The sequence below is a fragment of the Diospyros lotus genome, chromosome 15 (genome assembly GCF_014633365.1).
Source record: "Diospyros lotus cultivar Yz01 chromosome 15, ASM1463336v1, whole genome shotgun sequence".
NCBI lineage: Eukaryota > Viridiplantae > Streptophyta > Magnoliopsida > Ericales > Ebenaceae > Diospyros > Diospyros lotus.
The window spans coordinates 6,304,162-6,331,408 of record NC_068352.1 but is presented as its reverse complement, the minus strand read 5'-3'; the positions used below and the strand labels follow the sequence as shown (position 1 = coordinate 6,331,408).

General features: G+C 38.6%; 1 long non-coding RNA gene across 1 annotated transcript; it reads left to right on the top strand.

Annotated features, from left to right (window-relative positions):
- The first annotated feature begins 1,654 nt into the window (after positions 1-1,654).
- On the top strand, positions 1,655-9,734 carry LOC127791894 (uncharacterized). The gene is made up of 3 exons (XR_008021020.1): positions 1,655-7,921; positions 8,095-9,276; positions 9,386-9,734. It is a non-coding gene; the product is annotated as an uncharacterized LOC127791894 (long non-coding RNA).
- Positions 9,735-27,247: the final 17,513 nt, after the last annotated feature.

The following is a 27,247-nucleotide window of genomic DNA, read 5'->3' as shown; positions in this document are numbered from 1 at the left end:
AATATTTTTTCATACAATCATAGAGAATGATTTAAGAAGCAAACCCTCAAAATTACAAAGCAAGAAGCACAGCCACGCACAGCTGCGGCTGGCACGTGTGATGCACACGCTGACCCCCTACTTCTTACGGATTCTGTACCAAAAGTTTAAAACGGCTATAACTCTTTCATTTTAACTCCGATTCACCTTCTGTTTGAACCTATGAACTCCCCTTTCAGTGATCTACGACCCTACGGAAAGAAAAGTGCCTTACTTTTTCAGTTCCCTTTCTGTTCTTGCGATTTTTCGGTCAGTTCTCTCTATTCTCATTCCTTTGCTTTTTTTTCCCCCTTGCTTTATCTCATACTTTTAGCTTTACGTGGCTCTTCCTTCTTCCCTTTATATAGCCCTTCAACCCCAAATCTCAAAGACTTCACTTAGCTCTTAAGTTGGCCATTTTTTCTGCCCTAGTAATTATGACACGCTTTGAAATTTCTTCATTTGATTCTCTCTTTCAAAGGAAGTCTTCTATTCTTTCAATCCAAGGCTTCCAAATGCACCCTCACGTGGCATTCAAGATAAGTTTCTTCGTCCACCTCTTTTGTAAGCTAATGCAAAACTTACAAGTTATATTACTTTTGACTTTTAGGGTGAATCCAATTATTACCATCATAAGGCTTTAGGACTTTAGGGAAAATTCTCCAATCCCAACTCTCCAACTCAAGTCTTCTTAGATAAGAATTCATCATTGCAAATATTCCTATTCGTTGGAGACAAGCTATCTCTTTTACAAATTATGATATTTGCATTTGGGTCCTAAAACCATTTTTGTTTACGCTTTAATTCAAAACTTCCATTTAAAACACTTTATTGCAACATCCAACATTTACATTAAATTTTGGGATATTACATCAATGTAATACCCCGATAGCCTAGAGGAGAATAGTATATATCGAGGATAGGTAAGGAAGGAAACAACACCAGCTGGATATCTTTTGGGCTAAATGTTGGCAAATAACTTCCAAGTTAAGCATGCTTGACCTAGGGTAACCCAAGAATGGGTGACCCCCCAAGAAGTTCGCGTAGGCCCATCAGGGTAAGTTGTTCCGGTCATTCCTATCGCTCGATGGGAGATGTTATAGGTGGTATCAGGGCAGGATTATTATGGTTTTGGATAAGATATGATTTGACTAACATTGAGATTTTGGTGTGTGACAGGATATGGACCCCAATGAAATAGAAAACCAACACCAAAGGGCTATTACGGGATGGTGGACCACAATGCTTCAGGGACACGTCATGTAGCCTGCTGATGTTCTAGGAACTTTTCTTAACATAGTTGTTCCCGTCATACAGCAAGTCCCACTAGGCCCAGCGCTCCCGTATATAGTAGAGCTCTAGATAGGCTACTTGGTATCCACATTAACCCTAGATATGTAGGGACTGGCGCATGAGCTTTTGGAGCAAGCTATTTACCCTGACCTCGAGACCTTTGCGAACCATTTGTGTAAAGCAGAACAAAACCAAGGAATTGGAGATATGCCGGTTGACGCGGATGATCTTGTGGATTTTCCTGAAGAGAGGGAACTCACGCCTCCCACTGCATCAGAATCTGAGGAGGAGTAGTCTACCATGAGTCAGAACAATTTTGTGGGTTGTAGATATGTATAATAGAGGCTAATCAGATATGCTGTATTATACTAATGATGGTAGGATAGGCGTAGTACTTACCCCTTACTTGTGGGAATTTTGGATTGTATGACAAATAGAATAGCAACCTCGGATGGCATAGGTAAGACTTTGGTAGCAGTGTTTAACAAGAATGTAACAAAATAGTAGTTGTACATGTGTATAACAAGGATGTAAAGTGTTAGTAGTGGTATAAAATATGATGGTCTAATATAAGGTATAATAGTACTATGTAAATGGACATGCATAGAGTGTGTAGACCCTTTGGGATTTTGGACAAGATTAGATGAAAGAAAATTGAGTGTTAAGTTTGAGAAAGACCTTGCAGAAAATGCAGGTATTTTAAGGACCTAAGGGCAATAGAAAAGTAGTTGTGAAAAGCGGTTGGTCTAACCATAGGGGTAGTGTTATTTTCTTTGAGGATTTTAGAAGCTTCAATTATGATTTGAGTAAGACAAGTCTAGTTACTTTGTTGTATGGGTTCAAGCATGTGATCCTTAAATGTTGTTCTTATAAGCTTTGTGGTTGTTTCAGATGATGAACACTCATTGATCCCAAACCCTCAGACGAAGGGGTGGCAATTAGGAGAAGGAGACACAACGTCCCCAGGAAGAGAGAGTAGAGTTGTCTCAAGAAAATTCTTCTCAAGGTGGAAGTCAGGGAAGTGGGGATTGTATAGATCGGGTGGAGTGAGTTCTAGAACACATGGTCACATATATGCAAGGGACTCAGCCAATGGGTCAAAGTATTCCTCAGGTGCCGGATGCCATCGACCGGTTCCAATGATTAAGTCCCCTTGTGTTTCGCGGAAAGGAAAGCGCTGATCCGAGCGAAAGTGAGTATTGGATAGAACAACTCGAGAAGATTTTTTATTTCATTGGATGTGGGGAATGGGAGAAAGTAGTTTGTGCCACTTTCATACTTCGGGATGAGGCGCACCATTTGTGGCGAACGATGCAAAGGACTTTGCTTGGCCCTACGAGACAAGGTATGCCAGTTGTCACATGGACTCAATTTAAAGAATTATTTTACACTAAGTATTTTCCTTTATGCAAAAAGTCGAAAAAGAGCCGAGAATTTATGAATTTGAAACAAACTAAGGATATGTCAGTCGCCCAGTATGAAGATAGTTTTTCTTAGTTAATTAAATACATGCCTGTTTATAATTTGGATAAAGAGGCAAAATCTCAGAAATTTCTTGGCGGGTTAAGACTTGAGATACAACTGGCATTATGTTCCTTAGGGGCCCGTGCTTATGCAGAGGTTGTTATGCAAGCTTTAACGGTTGAAAGTAACCTTGTTCGAATGAATGCTTTAAAGGTAGAAGTGCAGGAACCCAAGGACAAGAATGCCGGAAGGAAGCATCACTTAGGAGTCCGAGGAGGAAACTTTAAGCCTAAGAGTAGGTGTCCCAAGTGTCAAAAGTTCCATCCTGGAAGGGTGTGCCAAAGTCGGACTCAAGGATGCTATTCTTGTGAAAGGAGTGACCACTTGGCCCGAGATTGTCCCAAAGGACCTAAGTGTTTCAACTGTCAGAAGATCGGTCATCTTTCAAAGGACTGTCCACAGAGGAGGCAAGTCGATCAAGCGGGAGTAAGCAGAGGAGGCCAAGAACCGCAATAAGGCCGGGTGTATCATCTGACGAGGGAGAATGCCAACGCAAGCTCGTCAATCATACAAGGTACATTGATCTTTCTCAATACACCTGTGTGAGTGTTAATTGATCCTGGATCAACACATTCATTCATTTCACATGCGTTGATACAAAGTTTGAATTTGGAATTGGAGGATTTGGTATGTCTTATGCTTGTGGCTACTCCTTTAGGGAAACAAGTGGAAACTAGCACGGGATATAGGGAAGGAAGGGTTGAGTTGGGTGATAGTGAATTTTCACTTGAACTCACGTCATTAGAAATCCAAGATTTTGATATAATTCTTGAAATGGATTTTCTGTCCAAATATAAGGCCCGAATTGATTGTCAGACAAAAACAGTAGAAATTCAAAATAACCAAGGAATTTGGGAAAAATTTCGGGGACAAGAGAGTGATAAAAAGATTAAGTGGATCACGGCCCTCAAAGCTATCAAAATGCTTGAGAATGGAGCCTATGGGTACTTGGCGGGGGTGCAAATAGAAAATAAGAAAGTGAAACTTGAGGAGACACCAGTAGTTAATGAAGTTTCTGATGGGTTTCCCGAAGACTTACCTGGGTTACCCCCTCATCGGGAAATTGAATTTTCTATAGAAGTTGTACTAGGAATAAATCCCATATCCATATCCCCGTATAGAATGGCCCCAATAGAACTAAAAGAGCTCAGAAGTCAGTTGTAGGACCTTTTAGACAAAGGATTTATTCAACCCAGTACCTCACCTTGAGGAGCACCTGTGTTGTTTGTTAAAAAGAAAGACGAAACTCTGAGGATGTGTATTGATTATAGGCAGCTAAATAAAGTGACTATCAAAAATGAGTATCCTCTCCCTAGGATTGATGAACTGTTTGATCAGTTGCAGGGTGCCAAAATATTTTCCAAAATTGATTTGAGGTCTGGTTATTATCAGTTAAGGATCAAGAATGAGGATATTCGAAAGATTGCCTTTAGATCCCGATATGGACACTATGAGTACCTAGTGAAGCCTTTTGCCTTTATGGATTTAATGAACCGGGTGTTCAAACCATATTTGGATAAATTACTAATTGTGTTTATTGATGACATCCTAATTTCTTCTACTAGTAGAGAGGAGCACGAGCAACATTTGTGGATTGTCTTGGTAACATTGCGAAAGCACCAATTATATGCTAAGTTTTCAAAATGTGAGTTCTGGTTAAATCAAGTTGTTTTCTTGGTCATGTCATATCTGAAAAAGGAATAGCGCTAGATCCCTCAAAGGTCGAAGCAATAAGGAACTGGTCACAACCCAAAACAGTAAACGAGGTACGAATTTTCTTGGGTTTAGCTGGCTACTATAGAAAATTTGTTGAAGGATTTTCTCGCCTTGCTCTACCTTTGACTCAATTAACACGAAAGGGAATTAAATTTGAATGGAACGAGATGTGTGAACATAGCTTTAAGAAACTTAAGGAGAGGCTAACCTCTACTCCGGTCTTAGCAATACCTGATGATACAGGAGGATTTACAGTTTATACTAATGCCTCGAAGACTGGGCTGGGGTGTGTTCTTATGCAGAATGGAAGAGTGATAGCCTATGGGTCTCGGCAGTTGAAAAAGCACGAACAGCATTACCCTACCCATGATTTGGAGCTTGCGGCAATTGTGTTTGCCTTAAAACTCTGGTGGCATTATTTGTATGGAGAAAAAATTGAGGTCTTCACGGATCATAAAAGCTTGAAGTATCTATTTTCCCAGAAAGACCTGAACATGAGGCAACAACAATGGATGGAGTTTCTGAAGGATTATGATTGTTCGCTTCAGTACCATCCCGGGAAGGCAAATGTTGTGGCCGATGCATTGAGCAGAAAAGAGCCTTCCTTGATGGCTAGTTTGATGACTCGGGAGTGGGAATTGATGGAGGCTTTTGGCCAGTTGGCAGTAAATGTAATTCCTAAAGAAACTTCTATTTATGTCGCTGGCCTAGTGGTTCATTCTCAACTGTTAGAATAGATTCGGCAAGCCACTAAGGAAGACCTGAGATTGAAACTGTGGGTTGGCGACCAAGGGCAGGTCAAGAATCCAAGTTTTAATTTCTCAGATGGCATACTATGGTTCGCCAACAGAGTTATGTACCTAGAGTAAGGGAATTGAGGCAAACTATACTGGACGAAGCTCATAGAGCCAAGTATATGATTAATCCTGGCGCTATGAAGATGTACAGGGAATTGAAAGGTGTATATTGGTGGCCGGGAATGAAAAAAGATGTGGCGCGACAAGTGGCTCAGTGTGATACCTGTCAAAGAATTAAAATTGAGCACCAAAGACCAGTTGGAAAGTTGCAACCTCTGAAAATTCCTGAGTGGAAGTGGGAACATATCACTATGGACTTCGTAATAGGATTGCCTAAAGGACTCTCAGGGAATGACGCAATTTGGGTGATTGTGGACAGACTGACAAAGTTTACTCACTTCTTATCAATGAAGACAGGACAACTTGTTAGCAAACTAGCTCAACTGTACATAAAGGAAATCGTCAGACTACATGGGGTACCAGTCAGCAGTGTCTCTGATAGAGATCCAAGATTTACCTCTCGGTTTTGGAGAAACTCGCAAGAGTGACTGGGAACACGCTTGCAGATGAGTATTGCATACCATCCACAAACAGATGGCCAGTCGGAACAAACCATTCAAACCTTGGAAGACATGCTAAGAGTGTGTGTAATTGACTTCTCAAAGGGATGGGAAGAACATTTGCCTTTAATTGAGTTTGCATATAATAATAGTTTCCATAGTAGTGTCGGAATGGCCCCCTACGAAGCTCTCTACGGTCGAAAATGTAGAACTCCTCTATGTTGGACGAAAGTAGGAGAAGGGAGAATAACAGGACCTGAAAGTGTACAGCAAACAAATGAGAAAATCAAGATAATCCGAGAACGGATTAAAATGACTCAGAGTAGACAAAAGTCTTATGCGGATCACCGGAGAAGGGACTTGGAGTTTCAACCAGGCGATAAAGTATATTTAAAGGTCATACCCTCTCAAGTAATATCCCAAGGAAAGAAGAAAGGGAAGTTGAGCCCTAGATACATTGGACCATATGAGATCTTGGAGCGAGTTGGGGTAGTTGCTTACCGTTTGGCATTACCTCCGATAATGTCCAACAAATATAATGTCTTCCATATCTCACGACTTCGGAAGCACGAGCCTGACCCTACCCAGAAGATACGAGAAGATTTAACCTATCCTGAAGAACCAGTCGAAATTTTAGATACAAAGGAACAAGTGTTAAGAAACAAGACGATACCGCTAGTGAAAGTCTTGTGGAGACATTACAACATTGAGGAAGCTACTTGGGAAAGGGAAGAAGAAATTCGACAAAATTATCCAAACCTCATTGACTTTATGAAGACTTAAGGAAATTTTGGAAACGAAATTTATTTTAAGGGGGAGGATGTAATACCCCAAAATTTAATGTAAATGTTGGATGTTGCAATAAAGTGTTTTAAATGGAAGTTTTGAATTAAAGTGTAAACAAAAATGGTTTTAGGACCCAAATGCAAATATCATAATTTTTAAAAGAGATAGCTTGTCTCCAACGAATAGGAATATTTGCAATGATGAATTCTTATCTAAGAAGACTTGAGTTGGAAAGTTGGGATTGGAGAATTTTCCCTAAAGTTCTAAGGCCTTATGATGGTAATAATTGGATTCACCCTAAAAGTCAAAAGTAATATAACTTGTAAGTTTTACATTGGCTTACAAAAGAGGTGGATAAAGAAACTTATCTTGAATGCCACGTGAGGGTGCATTTGGAAGCCTTGGATTGGAAGAATAAAAGACTTCATTTGAAAGAGAGAATCAAATGAAGAAATTTCAAAGCTTTTCATAATTACTAGGGTAGAAAAAATGGCTAACTTAAGAGCTAAGTGAAATCTTTGAGATTTGGGGTTGAAGGGCTATATAAAGAGAAGAAGGAAGGGCCACGTAAAGCTAAAAGTAAGAGAGAAAGCAAGGGAAGAAAAGGATCCAAGGGAAAAAAAAAAGCAAAGGAAGGAGAATAGAGAGAACTGACCGGAAAATCGCTAAAACAGAAAGGGAACCAAAAAGGTAAGCCACTTTTCTTTTCGTGGGGTCGTAGAGCACTGAAAGGGGAGTTCATAGGTTCAAACGAAAGACGAATCAGAGTTAAAATGAAAGAGTTATAGTCGTTTTAAACTTTTGGTACAGAATCCGTAAGAAGCAGGGGTCGGCGCGTGCATCACACATGCTAGCCGCAACTGCGCGTGGTTGGGCTTCTTGTTCCGTAATTTTGAGGATTTGCTTCTTAAATCATTCTCTATGATTGTATGTAAAAATATTTTGATTTGGTGACCAGAACTGTATGAAACTACAGCTTAATCGGGCTAAAATTCGTAGAAACGATGAACCATCAAGAACTACAGCAAGTGTAAGTGGTTTTCTACATCATTTGTGCTTCATATTGATCATTCCTTGAATCATTTGTGTTATATGTGGACATACTCACTTGCTCTCTTTGTTTGGCATGAAACTTTACTTATTTCATCACTTCATGGCATGTGGTTGTTTGTGGCAAGCTAGTGGCCGCCATGAGTGGCTCTTGGAGTCACATATGCGTGTTTTGAGGTGAGCATGGTGTGCGCAGGGGTGATTGCAACACCCTGGCATGGCTTCCACAAAGGAGGTTCTATTTTGCATACTTGCATTTCATACATGAACTATTCTTTTCTTGAAACCATCTTACTTAGATTCATGTAATCTAATTTGGGTTGATGCCCCTGGAACGTCCCACGTTCCAGGTATGTTTGGTGTGCCAGGAGCTAAGGAGGCGGGCGAAGCAAATGGGAAAGAATTTGTGGACGTTTAAATACTTTTTTTGTCGTTTTATGTAATCCTATTTCAGAAGTGTTGTAATTATTCGGAGATTGTACTTCTTTTTCTTATATTAGATTTTAACTCTATCCTATTGAAGGGTTTGTGCATATTTAGTTTGTATGGGAACCCTACAAACATTCTGGCAGGTTCGATCCATTGTTTTCGCTGCTTAGGGTTTCTTAACACCTCTTGGGCAATTAGGTGTAAACCTACCATGTTACTTGAGACGAGGAGGTGTTACAAGAATTCTCTATAAATTGGCCATGGGTGGAAGCTTAAGGCATATTAGTGGAAATTGAGCTAAAACTAGGCTAATTTCTAATTTGAGGGGATTAAGAGTGAGGAACAAGTTCTTGAAAGTGAGGGAAAGATTATGTGGAAAGGAACGATTTTCGTCAAGAAACGAGAGAGAAACGGAGCTTCACCAGAAACTGGGTTGAAGCTACTGAAAAACAGTTAGGGAAGGTTGGTTTAAGCCTATATTCGGGCAGAGGGGAGAGAGAGAAAGGTATAGGAACAAACGGGGAGTGGAATGGAGCTAAAACAAGGGAGGAAAAGGTAAAAAATTGAGGAATAATCAAAATCACGTCATTGTCTCTGAGGAAGAAGACCGGTTATGGTGCACACATTAGTTCAGCTAGTGTGTAAAGGCGTGTGGATCACCTTCTTGGAACACGTGCGAGCGTGTGGTAAGTCCTAAAAACCTATAAAAATATATAAAAAAATCAAGAAAAATAAGATAAAGAGGTTTATGGAAAAAAAAGATGGTACTTGTTTTAGAAAAACTCGTGTTTATTGCAGAAAACCAAGACTAGTAAGTGTGAACAGTGCTTCTACTAGTAAAATAGTGAGGTGAGTGGTTTCTCATGTAATTTGTATCATCCTGAACATTTATAATTTCATTCCATGTGGTTTGTGGCTCGCATGTCATGTTCTCCTATTAAAAAAACATATTACTCCCATTTACCATGCATCACAACAATATTGCTAGTTGATGCCAGGGTCATCATGCGTGATCGAGAAAGGATCACGCCCATGCGGTCGGGAAAAGGAGTGTGGACATGATCAACGGGGATGATTGCAATATTCTGGCCTCATTACCATGGGTAGGAGATTTCATAACATATTACATATTGCATTTGCACGCACGAAGTTTTGTTCTTAACCCTCACTATGATGTTTCATATTTTACAACGGCATATTCAAACATGCTAGGTACATATGGACAAGCAAAGGAAAAGGCAAAGAGATGGTTAAAGTCTAGTTTAGCTTTCTAGTAGTCATTATGTACATATATGTCTTAAGTGTTGTTCTACAAATGCTATATAGACAAAAACTACTATAAAGCTTTGGGTCTACCATTATTTCTTTGACTTTTGAAGTTATGTGTTATAGTTGTAGTTGTACTCAAGAAATTTAGTGGAAATCCTAGCTATTTAGCTTTTTAGGTTCGAATCCTTCACTTCCACCGGTAAGGATTTTCATAACGCCCGTATGTAATATTTAGCAACATTGTGTATTTAGAGACATGGCATTACAATTAAGGCATATGTAACTTTAGCCATGTACTCATTTTCTTTATCTGTCTTTGGACACTACTCCTTTGACAACTTGAAGTGATTAGCTAGAGGCGTTCTAACTGGCTTGGCATCACTCATATCAAATCTCTGCAAGACCTTATGAACGTAAGGTACCCTTCTGGCTATCTTTGCTAATCTTCATCCCAAGTATTTGCTTTGTTGAACCCAAATCTTTCATATCAAATTTACTAGATAGTTGTTTCTTCAACTTGTTAATCTCATCTTTATCAACTCCTTCTACTAACATATCATCAACATAAGGTAGCAAAATAATAAAGTTGGTACCGACCTTCTTGAAGTAACAACAGTGGTCAGCATTGCATCTAAGGAAGCCATTGTTTTGCACGAAACCATCAAGCTTCTTGTACTACTGTCGGGGTGCTTGTTTCAAACCATAGAAGCTTTTAGTCAACCTGCACACTAAACTTTCACTACCTTTTACTATGAATCCCTTTGATTGCTGCATGTATATCTCTTCTTTCAGATCACCATGGAGATAAGTTGTCTTCACATCTAACTACTCTATATGCAGATCATTTGTTGCTACAATACTCAAACCTGACCGAATGGTAGTCAGCTTGACGACTGGAGGGAAGATGTCTGTGTAGTCAATACCTTCTTTTTACAGGAGGCCTCTAACCATCAATCCTGCTTTGTATCTCTTGGAGCCATCATGCTCCTCTTTGATTCTGTACACCCATTTGTTCTGCAAAGTTTTCTTGTCGATTGGTAGCTTTGCTAACCTCCAAGTCTTGTTAGATTTAAGAGACTTCATCTCATCTTCCATTGCAAGCTCCCACTTGCTCACATGTTTTACCTGACATGCTTCATTATAACATTCAAGTTCTCTTCCATTTTTTAGTAGAAAATAGCTCAAGTACTTCCTATTTGGTACATACGGTTAATTGGATCTCCTCAACATAGAAATCTGATCCTGTGGCTCTTCAATAACCTATTTTGTAATTTCCTCCTCTTGAGGATTTTGACTTGTTTTAACAATGACACTATTCAGGACATCATTGGGCTCAAAGTAAATAGATTCTAGATCCTTTGGACTAGTGGACTGTAATGTGTCTCTATCTTTATACAAGACCCTTTCATTAAAAACTACATCGATACTTCTAATGATTTTATTATTTTGGTCATCCCAACATCTATAACTAAATTCATCACCACCTTTCCCAGATTTCCTAAGACATAGTTCTCAAACACTTCCTTATTTGAGGTAGGATGGAATGAAGCCCCTGAATCTAGCAGCCAAGATTTCATCTCACTCTCTATAGAACATATGAGAGCATCATCTGAATTGTTTGACAAGACGTTTGCAGTGGCTTATTCATCGTTTTCTTTCTTTGAACCTCTGCATTTTGACTTAAAGTGTCCCATTTTTCCATAGTTCCAACTTTTAACATTATTTTTACCTTTGTTGTATTGATGGCTTCTGGATTTTGATCTTTCGTTCCTTAACTTAGATCTGGCATGCTAATTGCCTCTGAATCTATTTCTATTTTTGCTCTCCATATTCAATGTTGATGCTAGAGTTGAAGGACCTTTTTCCTTCCTTTTGATTTCCTCCATCATGATCATGTTTACTATTTCTGAGAATACCATTTTATTTTTTCCAAAAGAAGCATTGATTGATTGTATGGTAGATTGCCAACTCTTTGGCATCATATTAAGAATAGCACCAGCTTTAACTTTATCGATGAAAGTAATTTCCACTGACTTTAGTTGATCCTTGGTTTCATTGAAGGAGATTAGATGTTCTTCGAAATTACCGTTTTCTGGCATCTTTAAATTAAACAACTTCTTGATCAGAAATACCTTGTGTGCTGTAGAAGGTTGCTTGTACATATTGGAGAGAGTTTTTATGAGTCCTGTTGTTGTAGCCTGATCATTGACATTAAAGGCAACATATCTCGTCAAACTGAGATGAATTGCCTCTAAGGCTTTGCGATATAACACCTTCCATTCCTCGTCCTTCATGTTCTGAGGCTTTGTGTCTAATAACAAGTACAAGTCTTTCTGGTATAGATAATCTTCCATCTACATCTTCTAGAATCTGAAGTTCATACCATTGAACTTCTCAATCGTGTATGAATCCTTCTCAGATGCCATTGCTTTCATCACAAACTGCTTTGAGCATAAAATTTGCTCTCACTATTTCACGTGAACAGTAATTGTATGTGTGAATAGTACCCATTATACATGAATAGTACCCAGTACTTTCCTAAGAATAATTAATAATCTAACTTATTTTTTGATGTAGAGGATTCATTTTTATAGTAGCAACCACAAAACATATGATAACCAGATATATAAACACTTCAATGCAAGCTCTGATACCAGTTGTTGAAAATAGGGGGAGAAAGGAGGAGACACAAGTAATAATAAGGACGAAATAATAAAAATGGACACGAGAATTTTATGTGGTTTGGGAAACTCCCTTACCTCCACGGAGCTATTGTAGTATTTTCACTATGTGGGAAATATACAGTGTGTTTTTACAAATACTTTCTACTCACAAAACCACAATTTACTCGCGGCCAACCCACAACAACTCAGTTGTTAACTTTCCCCCCTCAAGATGCTCTCTTTAGGTAGAGTATACAAGGCGACAATGTGGGGACGGTCCAAAGGAATTTCGACCGACTTCGTCGGCAAGATCCATTTTGAAAGGGGTGGATGGTGTATGGAAGGGGAAGATCAAATGGTAGTCGAGGCCGGTGGTATCGTAGAGAGGTTCTACTAGGCGTGGTGGTCGACGACGGGGAGTTTAGCAAGAGGTGGGAGGATTGGTTGATTCTGTTGGTCAAGGTAGGAATACAGAGGGGTTGTCAGACTATTTAGATCAGGTAGTCTCACAGCGTAGATTTGGCAATGATAAGGTTTTGGGGGGTTTAGTACCTAGAAGAACTGTGAGTTGATCCAACGAATGGTGAAGGTGCTGGTGCGTTACAGCGTTTTCGATCAGTTTGGTACGGGAAATGGGGTTATTCTAGGGGTCCAAAAAAGCGTCTAGGGATATTGAGAACAAGCTTTGCGAGCCATCTTTGGTGGGTGGAGCTTCATCGCTCTCACAAGATGAAGACATAGGGGGTTCTCCTCCTTGCTCAGGTGAATGGCCTGCAGTTCAAGTGGATTCTTTGATGGCGAAGCCACTATAGTTCTGGGCGGAAATAACTGAGAGAGTCATGCATGAGGTAGCAGGTTCATTAGAGTAAGCCGTTGGCATGCTCAACGATCATCTTATTTGCTAGGATTTGGGTGGTTCTAGAAGGACAGGAGCGTTGGGGTCAGTAAGAACCCTAACCCATTCTTCATCGTTAATCTTGCCTCAATTGATAAAGTTGATGGGGAGTTCCGGCAAGATCACTAGGAATTGCGATGTGAATCATGCTCGCTTGGTTGAGGTGGCATCACCAGGGACGTCAATCTAACTAATGATGTTGGTTGATGGGTAGGGAAGTGATCTCCAGCAGCTTTGCATGGATGGTTGTGATCGTTCAACGCAGATCACAAAACAATGATTTTGATTTTCGGTGACAATTAAGGGGTCTCGTGATGTGTGCATGGATGGCATGGAAAATCGGGTTAATTTGAATTTTTAGGTTGTGAAGCAGTCAAAATTGGTGGATATGCCTTTATCTCCTAAGTCCAATTAGTCAACCAAAGTCATTTCTCCAGTTGGAAAATCAGATAAGGAAATGGGGCATAATTAGAAGGGGTATTGGTTTGGTAGTGCCTCTCATAATGGCTACATTGGGCTAAGTGTATCATCTAAGAGACAAGAACATGTAAGAGGGTACTTGGCCCACGGAGGGCCTGCCATTATGCTGATGTTGGGTTGCTTCAAGACCAAGCCCAAGATGGTGGGTCTCGCATGCTAGATTGGAATTTGGAGGGTGAGCTGGAACGTGTTGGCCTTGGGTAATGGGCTTTGCTTTCAACGGAACAATTTTCAAGTGGGCCAGTGGGTCTTAATATAATTGGGCCTATTGGCATTCAAGGGACCGATGTGCAAGGCATGTCCAGGAAGCTTGATAGGCCAAAAAATGCTGACTCTTGGCCTGATGTAAATTTAAAACCTTCATGGGCTGATTTGGTTGCTCCAAATGGGGATTAATTGCCTAAAAAATGGGGTTATTATCTACCCATGAATTTTTCATCTAAGTACCCCACAGTTCAATTTTTAGATGAAGTTATTGAGCAGGGCCTTCATTATTGGTGCAACATTCTGGTGGGTTATTTTATTGATGAACGCTTGCCATTCCTTGTAGTGCAGTCATTGGCGAAGAGGTTGTGGAATTAATATAGCCTTATTGAGGTACTTTCAAACAATTCTGGTTGCTTTTTATTTCATTTTAATGAGGAAAATATGATGAGAGTATTTGATGATGGCCCTTGACACTTTGCTAATAGACCATTAATTTAAAAAATTTGGGACTTGGGTATGAATCTCTCCCAAGTTACGCATACGTCTTTGCCATTATGGGTTAAAATTTTTAATATTCCTTTGGAGGGTTGAAATGAAGAAGGGGTTGTTATAGTTGCTAGTGCGCTTCGTAAACCAATCCACATGGATTTTATGACCAAGGATCGGTCTCGAATGGGTTTTGTGAGGGTTTGTGTTGAAATGGATGTACTTTTTGAATTTCCTCAACATATCAATCTCTATAAAGGTATTAATGAGTGTATTAGCGAGCCCAGTTTAGTGAGAATGCCAATAGAATATCAGTGGGTGCCCTCTGTTTGTTCTCATTGTAGTGTCTTTAGTCATAAAGTCTTGAGTTATCCCAAGGTTCCTTCTCCAGGTCTGCCTATACACCAGTCCTCTTTGGTGTTGGTTTTCTCGACCTAAAAAGGTAAGGGGAGTGTTAGTGGGCATGCTCAAGGAAGCAAGAAAGGGGGAAATATGTCAGATAAGATAGCATCCAAGGGGTCTCTCCAAGTAATCGTGGAGCATGCATCCATGGTTATTTCTACTCATCCTCAGGATATGGGTTGCAGCTTGAGAATCGGTTCAGTTCGCTTATAGATGACAATAGGGATATTCCATCAAATGGGGATATAAAGGCATTTATGGAAGGGGTGTTGTGTGGGAATAGTGAGGTGGATGTTAAGGATTGAGGCAAGGGTGAGCAAGTTGAAGAGGATGTTTCTACATCTAATAGGGTTGATAGTTTTGATTCAGACTATGTTTTTGTGAAAACCAAGTCACAATGTGAGAAAGAAAGGAAGAAGTTGAATGCTCTTGTTCAGGCCAAGCATGATTTTGAGGATGCTCGTCCTGTGCTTGTGGATTTCCTTTTATCTTTTCTTTTATTGTGTTTTGCTAGTTTGTTTTGTCCTGTTGCGGGGTGTTTAGTGTTTTAGTGCCTGGGGTGAAAGTAAAGCAAGATCGCTACGGGGCAAGCAGCGTAGTTCAAAATTTTGAACCTTACCCCGATCCCGGCGATTGGATCAACGTCGAAATCAAACAATCACATACATAATAAAATAAATCTAACCTTTAGATTTTGAGTCGTTTACGGATTCAAGCCGTCCAAGTGTCCGGCCTCTAACTTATGATACGCGGCGCGCGTCCGTTGGCGAGGAGAGCGGAATGGGAGTGCTAGCTCCTTCTCCTAACAAGGCTTATGAATGGACGGGAAAATAATTGATTTTCAACTCTTGAAAAACAAAAATATAAGAGGCATAATTTGGGCATCCCATAAAGGGCTATTTATAATGAAGCAACCTCCTAGGGTTTTTCCAAACCCTAGGGGACATGGATTGGGCTAGCCCATTAATCCTAGTCCAACTAGAAATTAAAGTGGCCCAAATTCATTTATAAATATGTGGCCCAAATCTAATTCAAGCCCAAATAATTAATATTTAATATTTGGCCCAAATCTTATTTAGCCCAAATATAATATTTATTATTTAATATTTGACCCAAATCTAATTTAACTCAAATATTTAATTTAATTTAATATTTGGCCCAAATACTTTATTTGGCCCAAGTATTAAATTAAGCCCAAATTATTAAATTAGAAACTTCTTTCTAATTTAATCATTAAGTTAGAAACTACTTTCTAATTTAATCAATTGCTATTTTAGGAAACCTTTTTCCTTTATGACGACCCCTCGTCATATCGACGTCATTTCGTCTGTTTGTTCTTTTCCCGTGAGAACCTACGACGGCACAACTTCTTGCCGAAGTGTCCCACTTAACCATACGTCCGCTTTCCTAGTTTAAGCCAGGGACCGTGCCTATTGCGTATGACTCATTAGGCTTCCGAATATGTTGGCAATGCGCCGGTACGAACACATAAGACAAGATTGGCCTCTAGCAAGGCGTCATGCCTACCCAATTATTCAGAAGGATTCATAATCCGCAAATAACCTTTCACGAGCATGGTTACCGTGTAATACAATCCTCTCGTCAATGTATCATATGTGATCTCAAGTTGGCAATGTGTTGCTTGATTATGATTCACATAAGTATTTCTTCGGTTATCCGGATATCTTCACTTAATAGAAAGTGAATCAATAACTCCTTATTGATCTCTTTCACCATGGCCATGGATTTAAAGTGAATATCCACCGAAGGCGCCTTAGATACATCATCCTCTATCAAGGGACAGACGAGTCCCATCTTGGTTATGCACCCATCTCCATAAGCCTCACGATATGCCCAACGATCGCCCACGTGCAGCCTTTATCTAGGCCCATCGAAACGATGTCAAAGCATACCGGTCTTCTTATGAGATGACCGTGACAACCTCAGGTCCAAGGATTAGTTACACCCATCTCATATGAGAATGCCATCAACATATAACCAAAATGGATTCTCATGGCGAGTCATGTCCAGTGACATATTCTCCAATATTGGTCACCTATGTACTCGTCTAGGCATCCCCATGCCTATAGGTGTGAGACCCCCATTGCTATCACATAGCAAAAACATAGCACATACAAGTCTTACCGCAATTGTCAATGTCCATTCTTGACATTGCTATGACTTGGGACGTTTAATGATGTCTAGAAACTGTGATGCATCATCTCACATCTTTATAGATTATTCACAGTATACATCATATGGACTTCTATCTAGTTTCATTCGGTTATTACAATAATAACAAGAAACTAATAGAATGACTTCTTGTGAATTTGAATAACTCTTTATTCAAATAATAACATGATTACAATTGTCAGTGTACAACATGCCCAATCTGATTGGGTCTAGAGCACCTGCACTAACATGGGGTTTGCCATAGTGTAAGCTATAGATGCTATATGGTGTTTTTCTATTTAATTTAATTCTTACTTACATTTAAAAAAAAACCACAATAACTCATATCCGGTCACCATCGACTACCACCAATCGCTACTCTATTCTCCTCTAGCCGCTTCTGCTTTCTCGCAATCGACCCACATTGACCGATTATCATCTTCGGTCATCTTCTCAGTTGGGTCACCGTCCTCCAGTTGTTTTTTTTTCTCCTTCTCGCATGTCATCAATGTCATCCTCTTAGCCACCTTTGTTCTGTTCGGTCGTTGCCTTCGTCGGTCTTCTTCTTCAGCCATCAATCATCCTTACGCCTTGTCGATCGTCTTTACAAGCTTCCCTTGTCACCATCAATTGTGACCCATTATGCCTTTGGTCAGCCATTATCGAAGCAGGTAAGCTTTACATCCAAGACCCAGATCCTTGCCCAAATCTGACTTGCCCAACTACAACCCGCTTCAGATCGGGTTAGCCAAGAGTTGACCCATTAAGCCAAATCCAACGTGCTAAATCTGCCAGACAGATCTAGATTTGGTTTTTTCCCCAGATTTGGCCCATATTCGATATTTTTTATCTGCTTTCAAATATTTATCAATTATTTGATATTATTCAAGGTTATTTAATTACTACATTGAAGTACGATATTCTCTTGTTTGATCGGAATATCGGATTCTTACTATGGCAAGTTAAGATGCGTGCAATTCTGGCATAGATGGACTTACATGATGCACTTATGGACTTTGAGAAAATGTCACAATCATGAAGTGTTGAGGAAAAATAGCGTAAAGATCGTAAGGCTTTATATCAAATGCATCTGCATTTATTGAATCGAATTTTACAAGATGTTTTGAAAGAAAAAATTGTTGTTGCTCTATGGTTGAAACTGGAGCAGTTGTATATGACTAAGAGCTTAACCAGTAAGTTGCATCTAAAGCAAAAGTTGTATTCTCAATGAATGGCTACGTCTATTGAAAGTCATTTAACAGTTTTTAAAGAAATTATTTCTGACTTGGAAAGTATGGAGGTTAAATTTGATAATGAGGATTTGGGTCTAAATTTGTTATGTTCTCGATCAGTGTCGTATTCAACATTTTCTGACATCATATTCTATAGTCATGATACTCTCACCCTAGATGAAGTTTATGATGTTTTGTTTTAGAAAGAGAAAATTGATAAGCATTTATTGGGAAATTCTGAAAATCAGGGAGATGTTCTGTTGATTTGAGCGAGAACACATGATAGAAATTCTGGTAGTGAAGGGAAAAGTAGATCCAAGTCTAGAAACTTGAAATTACTATAAGAAGAAATGATACATAAAAAATAAGTGTTATAAGTTGTAGAACAAACTTAAGTGACAAAAAATTTGACCAAAAAGAAAATAACTAGAAATTTTCGATGAAACAAATGTTATTGAAGATAACAATAGTGACAAGGAACTTATGGTGGTTACTAGTGAGGTTATTAAACCTAGGGAAAATTGGATGCTTGACATAGCATGTATGTTTCATATGTCTCCTAATGGAGATTGGTTTTCGATATATAAAACTTTTAACTTTTGGTGATGTGTTGATGGGTGAAAATTGTAATGACTCATTTATCCACGATTTAATGTCAATTTGTGGATTTGTGGTATTAGGTAAAAGATATTAAAATTATCATATTTTTGAAGGAGAAAGTAATAGCAAAAATTCAAAAATTGAGTGAGATTCTCTTAAATATAAAATATGCATGTATATAGGTGAAGGAGCTTGCAGCCCAGGCGGTTGCACAAGCGCGCGAGGGGGAGCTGGTCGCAGGTTCAAATCCAAATAGGGGAGGAAAATGCTAGATTTTTTCAACTTAGGCAACACCCAAAATAGCGCCATTTTAAGGCGCCACGTGTGCGCCATACGCGCAAGCAGCGCGGCCTTAGCCATGCCACGCAAGGCTCGCGTGAGCCTTGTTGTTACTACCACACGCAGTAGTTGCAACATGCAACCTTGCTGTTGTGCCACTTAGTGCGACCATGTGCTGCCACGTGACATTTTTGCCACTCGCCTCCTTTGCCCAAACCTATTAATAGAAGGGGGCTGGGAAAGAATTGGAGAATAGAAAGAAAGGCAGCAAGCTTAAGTGGGAAACATGAATAACGCAGTTAAGCTAAGTGCAAAATTAATTAGAATTAAATAGAAGGTAATCTTAGTAATAATTAATTTAAATATTTATTTTTCCTTTTGAAGGTTAATTTTATAAAGAAGAGGCTTGAGCTGAGCTGTCGATAGCCCGGATACTGTGAGAGGTTTAAAAGTAGAAATCTAAGAGAAGTTCCTATTACCCTCTTTCCATTTGGCCAGCTCTCTAACCTTTTATGCAAGTTTTCTTCCTTTCCATGCGAATTCTTATACTTTCTGATTGTTCAATCAATTGGTTCCTAGTCGGTTTGTAATTTATGCTTAAAAATCCTTATCCTTGGACACTTGTTTAATTTTATAGGGTTTTGTTCGCCTTATAATTCTTTTGTGGAATGATGTCTAACCATGCGAGGATAAGTTCTTAGATGGTATTGGGGATGGTGTTTGTATGCTTAGAGATTTATTTTATTGCTGCATGGATATGGGTGGTTGACATTTGGGGGTTCATGTGTTGAATATGCAAGGGTATGAGCATGCTAGTGTGTTGCGGGTGTGTGTTTAGAAAGCATCCACATGGCATCTTATTCCTATGCAGGCATAGCATGGCTTGGTGCGTGGCTTCTGGGTGTTATGTATCATCTTCAGTGTTGTAATAGCCTTGTATCCTTATATGTTGCATTGGATGGTTATTATTGCGCGCGACAGATTTATCCACGAGATGTGCATCCACAGGCTTAGGTGACAGGAGGACTATCCCGAGGGATCGAGTGACAAGAGGACCGTTGTGACACCCATAACTTAAAACATGTTTAATAATAATAATATTCATATGAATTTCAAGGTTTAGTGCAGAAAAACTAGAGAAACCAGACTTTTATAAACTTAAGTAAAGTTTCAGTACATAATAGATTTCAAGCATGTTTCGTGTAAATATAAAGTTTGACATGAAAAAGAAAATATGGTTTCAACAGAAGAAAGAAAGACTTCGCGAAGATGCTTTATAGAAATAGCATATATAAAAATATTCGGAGCTTAAAACCAAACTCATACTTCTTTTAAATTAAATAAAAATTCAAGACATGCTTTATGGCATACATATAGGAAAAGATCAGAGTTCAACCCCAAGAATTTTGTTTCAAAAGGAAACTAAAACTTAAATTCTTGAAAAAAAAAATTCAACTAGCCACCACGTTCCACGTCTATGTCCCGATCTCCTCATTCATGATCACTTGAGGGGGGGGAACATAAGGGGTAAGATTACGTAAATCTCAGTAAGTACAAGAGAACTGCCAAAGGTATTTAAACATGATATGAACTTGCAACATGAACATATAACATAAGGGGACACGATAGGTTCTACCAACTTACAGGGTAAGAACCTCCGTGCGTAGAGCTACTAAACCCCGGTCCCGTAACTTGCTTGAGAACATGAAACTTACTTGAAACATAACATGATGGACCACATAAACATGATTCATGAGCGTGCCTAAACATCATAGATAGTTCATAGTGTATTTATCTCAACTTGGTTGGAAAGGACCCAAATTTTCTAACGAGACTATTTTGCTCTTGTTTCTACACCAAATTTGCTAATTCCTTTTGTAGAATTTTTCCCTTACTCTTTATCTCAAAATCCTCTCTTCTGATTCTCTCAACCTTGCCCAAATTCTACCTGAAACTTGTGAACTACCTTAAGGCCTATTTATAGGCATTTTCAGCTAATCATGTTTTTCCACATGTCCCATCATCATGAGGCCTCATTATTACCTTCCATGTGTGGCCAATAAATGCTTACCACATGTCCTTAAGGATAAGATTTGGAAACTTTTGCAAACTTGGAGGCTAAGTATGCTTTTCCCTGGTCATTCATGCGATGCCACCTTAGGAAGGTCATTATAAGCCATCATGTGATCTTATCTTATCTTCCACATGACCAATGGAAGTTTACCATGTATCCTTGATATTTTGAGCCTCACATGCTTAATTAGATTTTCAACACCTCCATCATTACATCTCACATGGTTTAATTCATTTTTCTACATTTTCCATCATTACATCCTTAACTAGTTAGCTATATTTGGTTACCTTAACTACTTAGTTTGAGATTTTTTGATGACATATTTTAAGGTTTCAAGAACTACACCTTGGTCTGAACTTTTCGGATAATTTGTACTTAGGCCCTTGCAACTTGGTTCCCGGGCCATTTTTTAATTACATTTTGGCCCCCGAAGAAAGGATAAATTATGCTAATACCCCAAGATTTTAGATAAATTACACTTTTACCCGAACTTTAATATTTACGATTTTGCCCATGGCTCAGAAACTGAATTTTTGACTCAAGACTTCCACAATCCCTGAAAATGTCATATTTCTTCAAGTATCCGAATCTAAAAATCTCGAGTATTAAATCATATTTCAGTCTAAAAATCTCGGGTGTTACAATCTACCCTTCTAAAAAAAAATTTCGTCCTCAAAAATTTACCTTACTTCTCGTCATCAAACAGCAAGGGATATTTGGACTGCATCTCACCCTCGCGCTCCCAAGTTGCTTCTTCGACTGAATGATGTTGCCATAACACCTTGACCAATGGTATATCTTTTGAAAGTAAAGCTAGATCGCTACAGGGCAAGCAGCGTAGTTTAAACATTTTGAACCTTATCCCGATCCCGGCGATTAGATCAACGTCGAAATCAAATCATTCACAAACAAATAAATAAATCCAACCTTTAGATTATCGAGTCATTCGCGGATTCGAGCCGTCCAAGCGTCTAGTCTCTAGCTCGTGATACTCGGCACGCATCCGTTGGCAAGGAGAGCGGCATAGGAGTGCTAGCTCATTCTCCTTTGCGCGGCTTGTGTATGGATGAAAAAAGAACGCCCTCGTTTCGTATTGATGCCAAAAGAAACGGAGAAGAGTGAGCGGCAATACGTTTTTCAACTCTTGAAAAATGACACCAAAAACCCCTTCAATTTTGGGCAACCCATAAAGGGATATTTATAATGAATATCCTAAGGTTTCTAAAACCCTAATAGATTAGGTTAGCCCATTAATTCTAATTTAATTAGAATCTTAAGTGGGCTTATTCTAATCCAACTAGAAATATAATTAAATGGCCCAAATCCTTTTATAGGTTTAAATAAAATATTTTGGCCCAAATCTAATTCAAGCCTAAATATAATATTTAATATTTAGCCCAAATCTAATTTGGTCCAAATATAATATTTAATATTTGGTCCAAATTCAATTTAGTCCAAATATAATATTTATTTTAATATTTGGCCCAAATTCAATTTAGTCCAAATATTAACTTAAGCCCAAATATATTTTATTTCCTATTTGCCACTCCAACAAATAGAAAATTATTAAATTAGAAACTCCTTCCTAATTTAATCAATTGCCATTTTAGGAAACTCTTTCCATTATGACGACTCCTCGTCATATCGACGTCTTTACGTCTATTTATTCTTTTTTCGTGAGAACCTACAACGGCACAATTTTTTGCCGAAGTGTCTCACTTAACCATACGTCCACTCTCCTAGTTTAAGCCAGGGACCGTGCCTATTGCGTATGACTCATTAGGCTTCCGAATATGTTGGCAATGTGTCGATACGAACACATAAGACAAGATTGGCTTCTAGCAAGGCGTCATGCCTACCCAATTATTCAGAAGGATTCATAATCCTCAAATAACCTTTCACGAGCATGGTTACCATGTAATTCGATCCTCTCGTCAATGTATCTTATGTGATCTCAAGTATGGCGATGTGTTGCTTGATAACGATCACATGAGTCTTCTTCGGTCTTTCGGATATCTTCACTTAATTAGAAAGTGAATCAATAACTCCTTATTGATCTCTTTCACTATAGCCATGGATTTAAAGTGAATATCCACCGAAGGCGCCTTAGATACATCATCCTCTATCAAGGGATAGACGAGTCCCATCTTGGCTATGCACTCATCTCCATAAGCCTCACGATATACCCAACGATCGCCCATGTGCAGCCTTTATCTAGGCCCATAGAAACGATGTCAAAGCATATCGGTCTTCTTATGAGATGACTGTGACAACCTCAGGTCCAAGGATTAGTTACACCCATCTTGTATGAGAATTCCATCAACATATAACCAAAATGGATTCTCATGGCGAGTCATGTCCAGTGACACATTCTACAACATTGGTCATCTATATACTTGTCTAAGCATCCCATGCCTATGGGTGTGAGACCCCCATTGCTATCACATAGTAAAAACATAGCACATACAAGTCTTATCGCAATTGTCAATATCCATTCTTGACATTGCTACGACTTGGGACGTTTAATGATGTCTAGAAACTGTGATGCATCATCTCACATCTTTATAGATTAATCACAGTATACATCATATGGACTTCTATCTAGTTTCATTTGGTTATTACAATAATAATAGGAAACTAATAGAATGACTTCTTGTGAATTTAAACAACTCCTTATTCAAATAATAAACATGATTACAATTGTCAGTGTACAGTTTGCCCAATCTGATTAGGTCTAGAGCACCTACACTAATATCTTTATTGCGAAGTCTTCATACCTCTCGAGTAACAATGCTTATTGGTGCCTCCTCGTACTTCAAGTCTTGCTAGATCTCTAATGGATGCTTTATTACATGGGTTGGGTTGGGGACATACTTTCTGAGCATTGATATGTGAAAAACATCATTTACTGTTGAAAGATCTGGTGGTAAAGTTAACTAGTAAGCCACATTCTCAACCCGCTTCAGGATCTCAAATGGGCCTATAAATTGAGGTCTGAGCTTTCCTTTCTTCCCAAACCGTAAAACTCCTTTTATGGGTGTAATTTTTAAGAATACCTTATCACCAATGGCAAACTCCAAACCCTTTCTTCTTTTATCTACATAGTTTTTCTGTCTATCTTGAGCCTTCTTCATACTATCCTTGATCTTTTCAATGGCTTGCACAGTTTGTTCCACAATCTCTAGACCCAAAATCTTCCGCTCACCAACTTCATTCCAATGAACGGGTGATCTACATTTCCTTCCATATAGCGCATCATAGGGTGTCATGCCAATAGATGCATGGAAACTGTTGTTGTATGCGAATTCAATTAATGGTAAATGTTTCTCCCAATGTCGATCAAATTCTAGGTTACAAATATGAAGCATATCCTCTAAAGTTTGTATTGTTCTTTTAGATTGCCCATCTGTCTGAGGATGAAAAGCTATACTAAAACTCAATTTGGTTCCCATAGCTCTGTGTAAGCTCTTCCAAAAGTTGGATGTGAACCTCGGGTCCCTATCTGATATAATGGAAACTGGAACACTATGAAGTCTTACTAATTCCTTAACATACAGTCGTGCAAGCTGATCCATTGTAAATGTCATCCGAACGGGTAAGAAGTGAGCTGATTTAGTAAGTCGATCCACGATCACCCAAATAACCTCATGCCCTGCTATTGATTTTGGAAATCCTACAACAAAGTCCATCATCACATGTTCCCATTTCCACTCTGGAACTTCCAACGATTGCAATAACCCTGCTAGTCGTTGGTGCTCAGCTTTCACATGCTGACACATCAAACATTTTTCAACAAATTTAGCTATGTCTTCCTTCATATTTCTCCACCAAAACACTGCCTTTAGATCACGACACATCTTTGTACTTCCAAGATGTACAAAATAAGGAGTAGAGTGGGCTTCTTTTAGAATTTCTTGCCTTAGTTCCTCAAAGTTTGGCACACACAATCGCCCTTGGTAGTAGAGCGTGTCATTACCAGCTATTGTGAAGTCCTTCCGCTTCTCAATATTAACCTCTACCTTGATGTACTCAAAGAATTGGTCTCCCTTCTGATGGCTCTTAATCCGATCATAGAGGGTCAGTCGGATAGAGAGTGCTGCCATACGAGCATTAGAATTAGATGGCGTAGCAACAATCTCGAGGCTTAACCTCTCGAACTCCTTCCACAAAGGCTTGTGTGCTATCAAAGCTACTACTTGGCCTATTTTCTTTTTACTCAAGGCGTCTGCCACCACGTTTGCTTTGCCGGGGTGGTAGTGGATTTCACAATCATAATTCTTTACCAATTCCAGCCATCTCCTTTACCTCATATTCAATTCTTTTTGTCTGAAGATGTACTTGAGACTCTTATAATCAGTATAGATATCGCATTTACCTCCGTATAGATAGTGTCTCCATTCAAACTTAGTACATTTGCGAGTCAGTTGCATCAAAAGCCTTGATAATTTGGAGAATCCTTCAATGAACCTCCTATAGTATCTATTAAAACCCAAAAAGCTACGAACCTTAGTTACATTGGTTAGTTTTGACCAATTCAACACTGCTTCTACCTTACTGGGGTCCACTTCTATTCCTTGAGTTGTGACAACATGCCCAAGGAATACCACCTATTCCAACCAAAACTCGCACTTCTTTGTTGAGTGTAGATTTTGATGATTAATGATTGGCATGTGTGAATGTGAATTTATATTTTATGTACTAACAAAGCATGAAGCCTTCATAAGGCTTACAAAGCTATTCTTTAGTGATTTCATGACACAGGTTATCTATGGAAACTTCTTATACTTATATAGAGATTTCATTATATATGGAAACAAGTTTTTAGAGAGCTTTCTAGAAATTTGAGTATTTAAGCTATGAATGGAAAGTTCTTCTTAGAATGGAAAGTCTAGAAGATATATTGAATCCTTATTCATATATGGGAAGTTCAAAAGATATATATGGAAGTTTTTGAGAAGATTGGAGTAGTCCACTATATGGAGTTGCCATATATGTAACTTGGCGACATGGCATTATTAATGTGGCATTTTGATGACATGGCAGCCACGTGGAGCACACTCATCAAGGTTACATCTTCTCGTTGGTCTAAATATGGTAAGAGAATTATGGAGTAAATTTAAAGGTTCCTAAAAGCTCCTCTACTCAGTTAAATATGGAAGATTTTTTTTTTTGAATTGCATTCAAATGGAGAAGTTAAAGATTCAGCATTATTGTTCAACATTAATGGAGGAAATTAAGGTTTGAAAGTTAAACCTTGATTAATATTACTTTCCTTTATTGTTGATTCTATCTCATTAAAAGGATCCTCTTCTCAAATCATGGAATCAATTATCCTACTCATTATGACTAATTGATATCCTCATTATAGCTAATTGATATCTTCATTATGGGAGAATATTTTAAGGATATCTTGCATATATTCAGCTACACATTGATTCTCCTCTTGTTGTCAACATTTTTAGTATGGAAACTTGATCAATTAAGGGTCTTTGAAGTTATAATTGATATCTTCATTATTGGACAAATTTGCTTCATTATTTGAGAATATTTGGAAGGATTTTACACCATTTGGAGGTTTAAATTCAAATTTCAAATTAGCTATACTTGTTATGGAAGCTAAGGGGCCAATTGCACAATCAAAGGAGTTTGAAGATCAACTAGAAGTCAGAATTGATCATTTGTTATTTAATTTCGATTTTGTAAGAATTATGAAGGGTTTGGATGATATTTTTTAATCCTTGAAATCAGCCATGCATTATTGGAATTGATTTGCTCATTCAAGGCTGATTGGAGATCTACAAAATTCAAAGGTCTTGAAGATCAATCAAGTTAGCTAATTATGGAAGGTAAATCAAGAATTCAAAATGAAAGGATGAGATTGGCTTGAAGGCTTGCCACATGGAGGGCTGAGATTGATCAAGGAAAGCCTACTCTAGCACTATATAAAAGGGTCCCTTGAAGGCTTTGGAACAACTTTTGGAAGCCCTATTATTTTCTACATCATTGGCTAAGATTTTCATTCTCTCTAAGTCTTTTCTTTTCCTCTATCTTCTTGAGAGAAAACTAAGAGAGTTCTCTACACTTCATTGTATTATTTTTGAGAGAACCCTATTTCTCAATCTTTGCTATTCTTGTATCTTGTAAAGAGCGTACAAAATCCAAACCAGTAAGTGTGAGACTCCAGAAATAGTTTGGTGGTTGTGAAGCCAAGTGAAGGCTTCGGTGGTTGTATCAAAAGTTTCATATAGTGGATTTGGTTGAAAATCCTAAGGAAGGAAATTCTTAGGTAGTGGATGTAAGCCATAAGGGCCGAAC